Source organism: Triticum dicoccoides, chromosome 3A (genome assembly GCF_002162155.2).
Source record: "Triticum dicoccoides isolate Atlit2015 ecotype Zavitan chromosome 3A, WEW_v2.0, whole genome shotgun sequence".
Classification (NCBI taxonomy): Eukaryota; Viridiplantae; Streptophyta; class Magnoliopsida; order Poales; family Poaceae; genus Triticum; species Triticum dicoccoides.
The window spans coordinates 700,613,919-700,624,974 of record NC_041384.1 but is presented as its reverse complement, the minus strand read 5'-3'; the positions used below and the strand labels follow the sequence as shown (position 1 = coordinate 700,624,974).

At 44.3% G+C, this 11,056-nt stretch overlaps 1 pseudogene; it reads right to left on the bottom strand.

Annotated features, from left to right (window-relative positions):
* Window positions 1-5,615: 5,615 nt before the first annotated feature.
* The window catches only part of LOC119272972, a 13,631-nt pseudogene continuing 8,190 nt past the window's right edge, over window positions 5,616-11,056 (bottom strand).

The window sequence follows — 11,056 nt, the reverse complement described above, 5'->3', positions numbered from 1 at the left end:
CAAAATGGTTTGGTAGAATCCTATCGAAAGAGTTAAGCTAATTGCATTATCTTTACTTTGTAATTGCAACTTGCCAACTTTACGTTGGAGTCATGCAGTTTTTACACGCTCATGACAGAACTGCACAATATTATTCCCCTCTATCTTTGATATGTGGATATCTACCAAGTATTTCCTATCTACAGTAATTTGGTTGCATACCGATATCACCACCCGGCATACATCAGTGGCCCCTCAATATATAGTTGGGATCTATGTGAGGAATAACTGTATTTCTGTCAATACCTTAAGCCCCTCGCATGGGGAGTTATTCAAGGCCAGTATGCTAATTCAATGAGGAACATTTCCAGGCATTAGGGGGAGATTTCAAGTACCATAAAGAATGCCAGGAAATTAGTGAAATGTTCAACACATTTCTGCCTCAAATCTACATACTCAAATATCTGAACCATGCGTTCAGGAGATTTGCAACACATTGCAAATAACCTGCCAGATTCATTTACTGACTATAAAGGTGTCACACGATCCTACAATCCTGAATATAAAGAGTGGAGGTACCAACTAAAACCACTCAACTCCCCGTTCAAAGCAACAGGGGGAGAAGTACGGCAATAGTACATCAGGATTTAGCTTCTCCCAAGCAAGGATATTAAGGCCTGTGAATCAGTAAATGCAAGTCAACTTCACATTGACAGACACCTGATGGGTAGTATACACCCAGTGGACAGGAAACCTCCACCAACCCAGGTCATAGTGCACAAAATGACCGGGACATCGGAATACCCGACTCAATCGCATTGGGAAATCACGAGCGGTCACTATGGGTAACGATATTTCCATCAACTATATATTGATATATATATAGATTCTGGAGAAACATACAACCGGAAGTCTACAATTGTCGACATACATTTCTCAACTAGATTGAAAAAACCTTTCAAGTGATTCAGATCCAAAGACCATGGCCATGGCAAAGTGTGAACAACACTCGGACTGAACTCAAGCAAAGGGTATAATCTAGGTAGAAATAATCTTGCTCAATAATGAGAAGGTATTCATAAGCAATACATATACCAGTTTTCTTCTGGAAACAGAATTGAGAACAACAAGGTGGTGAAACAAAGAGCAAGTATTGTAGCACAAGGGTTCAAGCAGATACCCCAACTATTCTCCAGAGGTGGAATCCCATTCCGATAACTTATATCATTGGCAGTACAAAATCATCTATCTCTGCAGTTGATAGATGTAGTGATTACATATCCATGTGGATCACTAGATTCAGACATATATGATTGATTCCCGGTGGGATCTCAATTCTGAATCGAAATACAAAATGCAACATACATTGTGTAAATTCAGTAAGTCACCATACGACTTATTATTGTCAGTACATATGGTACAACTGACGTAGTGAGATCCTTATACACAAGGATTACTCCTACAATGATGATTATCCATGTTTGTGTGTCTGCAATGACGACACATGTAATCATCTAAATGATGGAATTTAAAATGAAGGATTTGGGTAAACCAAAACACCGCTCGTTACTACAACTTGAGCACCTTCATTCATATGTTATGGTATACTATATTGTCTATATCCATAATATATTCGAGAAATTCATTGTGGACAAATCTTATCCATCATTAACTCTCATGGTAGTTCATTCTTTGGACGTAGAGAATGATCTATTTAGACCAAGAGTTGTTGGAAATGAGATATTGGGACTCAATGTTCCATAATGCCATTGGATCCACCAAACACAATTGGTTGGTACTCAAGAATATCTTTGATATCTCCAAAGGCATCAAACATCTTGTCCTGGTTTTTCAACTTCACAGAAATGTGAACACCGATATCATTGGATACTTCGATCAGATCCCCAATATGTCAGATCGTAGACAATCTTAGTGTACATACTAGGTGTGGTAGCTCTCTCATGAAGAGTCTTAAAAAAAAGACCTCATGGCTACATCCACCAACCATTATCTCAATGATAATGTTGCTTGTGTTGCCCGGATGCAAACAAGTTACTAATAAGCAATATCTTTATATTGCATATCTTGCAAGTCAAATCATTCAACTGATTTGTTCACCAAGTCTCTATCAACTTTTACATTCCAGAAACATGTTCATGGAATTGGTAGGTGACGGCTTTGGAATTTGCAAGAATCAGGGGGAGTATCTTCCTAAGTTGTTCCTGTTCAATGCATCATATTATACTCTTTTTCCCTTCATGAGTTTATTATACAGGTTCTCATAAAGGTTTTTAATGAGGTAATATCAACATGAGATCATATATGTCATACTTTCTGTTTTCGCCACCGGGGTTTTTGGGAAAGTATATATGACATATTTATTGTCCTCTAAACTCTATGAGTTTTCTCGTATTGAGTTAAAAGAGACAATGACCAATATATGTTGTACCATTTTCTCCTTATTTTTCCCACCGGGTTTGAAGGAGTTTTAGCAACATATCAAACACGTATCTCCTTACATTTTTCCCACAGGGTTTTCAAGGAGAATCTTTATCAAGATGAAGTCTGCTCATAATCAAGCATTGATTGGGGGAGTGTTAGGATTAATTAATGATTGTTAATTAAGGGATAATCCCTGCTTTTACTAACCGCAGACAGTTGCATCTGCCGCGTCGGTTCACTGACGAATAGGCACCTCCCTGAACAGACGCCTTCCTAGTGGTGTCTCTTCCCTTTGTATAAATAGCAGATCTCATCTAATAAAGAATACACCATTTTCATTCCTTCTCTCGTTCTACTCTAACACTTTCAGCATCGGATAGGTCTCTTTCATCGAGCCCAACATCAAAGCTGCCAATGAGTTCACTTGAGATGGCAGCATGCAGCTTAAGGTCATCAGTGATAGTTGAGGACCACTTCTTGAGCTCTTGAGCAGTTTTAGTTACTTTGGAATGCACCATTAGATAGGGATCAGTTCATGGAATGGCCTGGTTCCAGCATTCATTCACTAATTTAGCAAACTCCTCGAATTTGACCCAGTAGTTGTCAAATCTAAAATGCCTATGCGGCTTGAAAGCAGCCTCAGTCGACAAGATCAGTGCGCAGTGATCTGACAGATTGGTGGGAAGAGCAGCCAACATACCGTTAGGGTGAGAGACCATCCCAATCCTCATTAAAGGGCACATGATCAAGCTTGACTTTGGTCGCAAATTGTTGATCATTGGTCCAAGTATATTTCCTTCCATGTAAGTACAATTCTCTTAATTCTAGTTCATTGATCAATCTTCTAAATGCAGTCATTGTTCTTCGGTTGATCTTAAGATTGTTCTTCTATGAAGATTGGGCAATTAGATTGAAATCACCGTGAAATATACATGGCAAATTGCTAGGGAAGTGTGCACTTAGATCACATAGGAAGTTAAGCTTCTCTGCATCGGTTTGAGGATCATAGACAGTCACCAGTGTGAATTGGATCCCCTATATAAAATCCAGCGGCAGTTTACTGCAATGAATGAGCTCTCAACAGCTATCGCTACAACACCAACAATGTCCTGGTTCCATGCTATGATAAAGCCACCCCGTGTGCCAATTGCAGGGGAGAACAGGAAATCAACAGTCACTGACAATGGAAAAATCTACAATAGATAGTTTGGACTCTTGCGGTCAGATAGTGTGGACTTTCATAGTGTGTCCTGGTCACTAAAGGATTTGCTCAAAATTGGAGGAACTGGGTTGCTGCTATGCTTGCCTCCTCATCCACACGCCTCCTAGTAAACAAAAAGTTGAATGAAATTTTTTTACACCGGAGGGCTTCGACAGGGCAACCCCCTCTCTCCCCTGTTGTTTGTTCTTGTGATGGATCTCCTGGACACACTTGTTCGGGATGCGGCTGGTGCAAACATTCTGACCCCTGTTGGACATGGACTGCCCAACCCGAGTCTCTTTTCACGGAAACGATGTGATGCTGTTTGTCAAGCCTAATGGACATGAAATCAACATTGCCAAATAGATGCTTGACACCTTTGGTAGTGCTAGTGGGCTGAGAACAAACTTTGCAAATAGTACTCAAGGAAGATGCTTAACCGCTGACAATCTCAACAAACGTGGATGGCCCCGTAATCCCAATTGCCAGCTTTGCTTGCAGGTGCCTGAAGACTCGCTTCATCTCTTGGCTGCATGCCCTTTCGCAAAGGAGCTGTGACAACTCATCTTCAACACGCTTGATCTCAATAACTCCCTCATGTATTCTGGTGATGAATCCTTGGTACACTGGTGGCAAAGCTCCTCCACTTGTATGAACGAAAATAAGGCGAAGACTTGGAGCTCAATGATTGCTTTGGTACTTTGGTTGAACATATGGAAAGAAAGAAATATTACAAAACACCGCTTGCACGGTACATGTCCGTTTCCAAAAGCTTCAGCTCAAAGCGAGGGAATGGGCTGATGCAGGCAGGAGAAGGATAATGGCGCTAGTCGGACGACCTTTAGGGCCAGACTAAGCTGGTATGTTTTTTTATCACTACTTTCACCTCAGTATACAACTTGGTAACAATTTGTAATAACAAGAACAGCTTGCACAATACAAGGTAAAGCTGGAGGCAGGGAAGATAATAGTAGAGCTAGAGTATCATGCTTGCAAACAGCTGCAGGGAGCTATGTCGACAAGTGTGTGAGGTAGGTTAGGTGAGACAAGAATCAAATTTTCAAAAGTTCAGTTATACGGTGATTCTCTGTCCAACTACTCCAGAAACGTTTCACTTTCCAGGCATCGTGGAATACAACGAAAAATTATCAGGCCACTGCATTGGCATCCCATGGCAGTTATTTTTCTGATGATGTTCCACTACCAACTTATTCTCTGTACTTGCGTATATTCACAGAACACGGGAGAATGAGATAATCGAATATTTTACTAAGAATTTGTGACAAACAAACACTGCACGTTTCCACTAATATGAATTGAAGATGTAGAAATCATTAGGTCACTGCATAATTTCATCCAAACTTGAAAAAAAAACAGTGGAAATATGAATTGGTGAGAAGAGGACCACCATGGCCTCGACAAAGCGGCGGTGCCACATGTTATTCAGGCAGAGTGCAATGAGGAACTAGAAGAACCAGCTCACACCAGAAATTATCGACGAGATCACCTAGAGGATATGTGCTGGTGCTGCCTCTACGTGCAGGTGCGATTTAGTAGTTCCCTTACATGGATGCATATGTTGCACTATGGTAGCTTCTGTAGATGACACATCATTGCAAAATGACGAAAACTTCAAGCTTTACTAATTGGCAGTAGTTTAAGTGGTCAATTATTCTGTTTCTAAAACTAGCTTATCAATTCAGTTTGGGAGGTGGATATCAAATAGTAGGTGACACATGATGAATATATATAAAAAACATATGCAGAACTTAATTACTAACTGGCAAATCAAAGTTGTAGAGAAGCGAACAATGCCAAATTGACCAATCATGTTGGGATTAACTAATAATGTGGAAAGTGGCACACTACTCATATAACTTCAACTAACCTTTTCTTAGTTCAACTAAGGATGAGCTGGCATAAGAAAAGGTAGCACAAAATTAATTAAATTGACAAGTGAACTGTCTGATTCATCTCGCGGTCAGCTGCTGATCTAAGGTTTGTAGAGTCTCCGCATAATCTTCAACTGTGCATCTACAATGATAGAAGGACCACTTCTTTTCAGATTCGCATACCCTTGGGTTGCCACTACAGAGTCCATAATTTTCTGAGAGGAGATAAATTCAACACAAGCATCATTTAGAATGTCACAATGATGTTGATCTGCTAAAGCCAGCATAGTTGCAACATTCTCCACATCAAGATTATCGCAAAGGACTCTCTCACATACCAGTTTTAGCTTTTCCATATCATACCGATCAGCAGCCACGAGCAAGCACTACTAGGAAAAGGCCTATAGATAGGATTGACACTAATGGCGCACCAGGGAAGTAGTGCGCCACTACTATATACTAATGGCGCACCATTTGGTGATGCGTCATTAGTGTGGAAGACACTAATGGCGCACCAAAAAACAGGTGCGCCACTAGTGATAATTTTTTTTATTTTTACATACATACTAATGGCGCATTCTATGTCTGGTGCGCCATTACTAGTTCTAATTAGTAATGGCGCACCAGACAAGGAGTGCGCCAGTACTGAATTTTTTTTATTCTTTTTTTTGCAAAACTACTAATGGCGCACCGCCTCACCGTGCGCCATTAGTAATTTAAACTACTAATGGCGCACCCTATAAAAGTGCGCCATTAGTATATATATATATATATATTTTACTTTTCTGTAAAACTACTAATGGCGCACCACCTGCACGTGCGCCATTAGTAACCAGGGTTACTAATGGCGCATGTGCAGGTGGTGCGTCATTAGTAACCTGGGACCCCAACAAGATATTTTGGACAGCCCCACACCTACCCACTCACTTTCCCCACTTCATTCCCTCCACCTCCTTCTCCAAGCTTTCGGCTGCCTCCTCCTCCTCACCACATTTCCACCATAGATTCATCAAAATTAAGTGGTGAAATTACCTTTTTTTAATAGGTAAGTAAGGGGAAAGCTGTCTTCATGATGTAGATCTACTTTTTTTATCCCTAGCTCGCTCCAACGACGTGCACATGCACTTTTTGTGGCCTAGCTAGATCTATGTATGTTTGTGGTGTTGCATGTATTTGTGGTGTTGCATATATGTTTGTGTTTGCAGGTACCGGTATATGAAATGCGATAGTTGCCAATATTTTGCCGAAATATTGATTCATTTCCGTTTCGGCAAGAATTTTAGCACTATGCATTCTTTTTGGTCCTATTTTTAGGGAAGGTCATGCCAAATTTTTTCTTCGTTCTAAAATATCGTTTTGCTCTACCCCGCAGGCGACCATGGTCCGCACGATGACCGAAGGCATCGTGAATAGGTTTTTGAGCTCCGCGAAGGCCGAGATGCTTCAAAAGAACGAGACGGAGATAAGATGTCCGTGTCGAAGATGCAAGCTAAAGAGCCTTATTGCGGACCCGGATTCCGGGCAGGTGCGGGACCACCTGCTCTTGCGTGGTTTCATGGATGGCTATCGGTGGCAAGGTGATGAAGATGACTATGAAGTCGTCCATGGGGGCCGGGCAAGAAATGAGGAAGGGCAACAAGGCAAGTACCACCGCGGCGAGGGCGGGCGAGAAGACGAAGAATCTCCAGGACTACATGATCACGACGGTGATGCTGTACACAGTCATCATGTAGAAGATCATGTCGTACATGATGATGAGGAAGATCAACACGAAGGGCATGATCATGAAGATGAAGATGCCGGAGCAGACGACGATGGAGGCTGGGTGCAGGACCCTCATATTCAAGAGCTGCTTCTCAAGCAGACGGATAACGCAAGAGCTGCCGCCAGAGAGAAAGCCAAGCTGGATCAACTGGAGATAGACGCTGTTACTCCATTGTATGAAGGATGCAGGCCCGAGGATACCCGCCTGAAAGTAACGCTCATGGCTCTGGAGATGAAGGTAAAACACAAAATGACCGACGCATGCTTCGACGAGAACATGTCATTCTGGCACGAACGTCTTCCCAAGGGGAACAAGTGCCCGACCAGTTTCGAGGAGGCGAAGAAAATCGTGTGTCCTCTGGATTTACCGCACGTGAAATACCATGTGTGCATGAACAATTGCATCATTTATCGGGACGAGCACGCAGAGTCTACCATATGTCCGGTGTGCGGCGTGACTCGATACAAGAAGAGGAAGAAAGCTCCTTGAAAATCGGTGTGGTACTTTCCGATTACTCCTCGTCTGCAGCGGTATTTCGCGGACCCTAAGGTAGCAAAGCTCCTACGTTGGCACGCGGATAGGGAGGAGAAGAAGCGGGAAGATGACGGAAATGATCTGGAGATAAATAAAACAGACAAGATGCTGAGTCACCCTAAGGATGCGAGCCAGTGGTAAGCGTTGAACTTCGAATATCCAGAATTTGGGAAGGATCCAAGGAACATCGTGCTGGGCGCGAGCACCGATGGAGTCAATCCGTTTGGCAGCCAGAGAAGCACACATAATACGTGGCCTATGTTTGTGTGGATGTACAACATTCCCCCCTGGTTGTGCATGAAGAGGAAGTACATTCACATGAGTATGCTAATTGAAGGGCCGAAACAACCAGGGAACGACATCAATCTGTATCTGGGGCTGCTGAAAGAGGAGCTAGACACGCTATGGAAAACGCCATCCAATACGTGGGACGCCGCAGAGAAAGAATATTTCCCTATGAGAGCCGCACTGCTCACGACGGTGCACGACTATCTCGGTTACGGATATCTCGCGGGGCAGGTAGTCCACGGATTTTCTGGATGCGTAAGGTGCATGGATGACACAACGTATCGCCAGCTAGATAGAGATCCCGGATCTTCGAAAACCGTGTTCATGGGACATCGAAGGTGGCTTCGCGACGATGACCCGTGGAGGAAACGCAAGGATCTGTTCGATGGTGAAACCGAATCCCAAAAACGCCCGCGTACGAGGAGCGGCGAGGAAATAGACGAGCTGTTGAAAAATTGGAAAGATTGCCCACTGCCGGGAAAGAAGCAAAAGGCGCCAGAGCCGGGAAAGAAGCGAAAGGCGCCAGAGCCGCTGTTGAAGGTATGGAAAACGAGGTCTGTTTTCTGGGACTTGCCGTACTGGAAGATCCACCGTGTGCCTCACAGCCTTGATGCCATGCATATCACGAAGAATGTGTGCGAGAGTCTGCTTGGTACCCTGCTCAACATGCCAAAGAGGACCAAAGATGGGCCGAAAGCAAGGGCAGACTTGAAATCAATGGGCATCAGGCAGGAGCTTCACGCTAATGATGATGATGATGATGATGATGATGATGATGATGATGATGATGATGATATGAGGCGAAGCAGGACACAGAAACTCGTCGCAAAGGCAAAAAGGCCAAGAAGACCGAAAGTGACTACCCTCCCGCGTGCTTCACTCTAAGTCAGGAGGAGATCGAGCAGTTTTTCACCTGCCTCGTAGGAGTAAAACTTCCTTACGGTTACGCGGGGAAGATAAGCAGATACCTAGACCCAGCGAAGCAGAAGTTCAGCGGGATGAAGTCTCACGACTGTCATGTGCTGATGACGCAGATACTTCCAGTTGCAATCCATGGGATCATGGACGCGCACGTCCGTGAAACGCTATTTGGCCTATGCAACTTTTTCGACGTCATCTCTCGGAAGTCGATTGGCGTGAGGCAACTCACAAGGCTACAGGAAGAGATCGTGGTTATACTATGCGAGCTTGAGATATACTTCCCGCCCGCATTCTTCGACGTTATGATGCATCTGCTGGTCCATATCGTGGAGGATATCATCCAACTCGGGCCGACGTTCCAGCACAGCATGATGCCGTTCGAAAGGATGAATGGTGTCATCAAAGGATACGTTCGCAACATGTCACGTCCAGAGGGAAGTATAGCCAGGGGACGGACGGAGATATAATCAAAGAGCACAACTCATGTTTCACGCGTTGGTTCAAGCAGACGCTTCTATCGTACCCTTCACATGAGGATTCTTCCGCAGAAGAACAACTCATATTCGCCTTGTCACAGGGCGCCGAGCACAACCTAATGACCTATGAGGCGTACGATATCAACGGCTACACATTCTACACCGAGAACAAGGACACGAAGAGCGATGGTTATCAGAACTCCGGAGTAACGATGGAATCCTACACCGGTAATGATAAGGACATATACTACGGAAGGATCGAGGAGATCTGGGAGCTGAGCTACGCTGGAGAGAAGGTCCCGATGTTCCGTGTCAGATGGGCCAAGAGCGTCCTAAAAGAAGACCGGTATTTCACCACCATGGTTATACCCGAAGTCAAATCCAAGACCGCGGGCGCAAACGTCACCGCGAAAAATGAGCCATGGGTACTGGCTTCCCAAGTGGACCAATGCTTCTTCATTACCGACCTGTCAAAGCACAGTCGTGTTGTCGTGAGGAGAGGCAAAAGGAAGATCATCGGAATGGATGGAGTAGCCAATGAGCAAGACTTCGACAAGTACGGCGACCCGAAGATCGAACATGACGACGACGATGAAGTAGCAGCACACACCACAAGAAGAAGCAGGACCACCCTACCTAAAGGACGTCCGTTCCACAGAAGAACTCCATTTGCGAAAAAGAAGGGCAAGAAGATTGTGAACAGATAGCTAGCTAAGATCGATTGTATTTAAATCGTAGTCTTCATTTCTCGATTGTATTTCATGGGCACTTTTTGATATCACGAATATTTTTAAATTTTACAGGCACTTTTTGAATTCATGAGGACACTCGATCTCGATCCCCCTCCACCGCCGCCGACGAGCACCCGGCCCCCCGCACCCTCCCCCGCTCCACCGCCGCCAACGGGCACCCCCCGCACCCTCCCCTGCTCCACTGCCGCCGCCGATGATATTTTCAAGTAACAAATTTGAATATATTTTTTAAAAAAATATTACTGTTTTTATAAAAAAATATTACTGTTATAATTTAAACAAGTTTGAACATATTTAAACACAAATAAATATCAAACAGGATTTAAAATGCAAAAAAAATATTGCAGAGCCTGGGAATCGAACCCAAGAGCTCCTGGTGTGTGTGCTGCGTGCTGACCAGTCGGGCTAGTGGGCGGGTTCTAATGTGGATTGGGTTAGGTGCAATATAACATGTGCTCGAACTGTAATAAAAAAAAGTTCTAATGGCGCACCGCTGCAGGGTGTGCCATTGCTATCTAAAAAAAAGATTTCTAATGGCACACCGCTGCGGGGTGCGCCATTGCTATCTAAAAAAAGATTTCTAATGGCGCACCGAGGTGTGGTGCGCCATTAGTAAGCTTCCCCCTAGCTATCTCCCTCTCCCTCGCCAGATCGATCGACCCATCCCCAACCCTCTCTCCCTCGCCACCAGATCGATCGACCCACCCCCAACCCAACCCCAGAAGCGAGCGAGCGACCGCCTAGGGTTTCGACCGTCGCCGTCCGCCGCGCCTCATCCTCCTATCCGTCGCCTTCGCCGCTCCGTC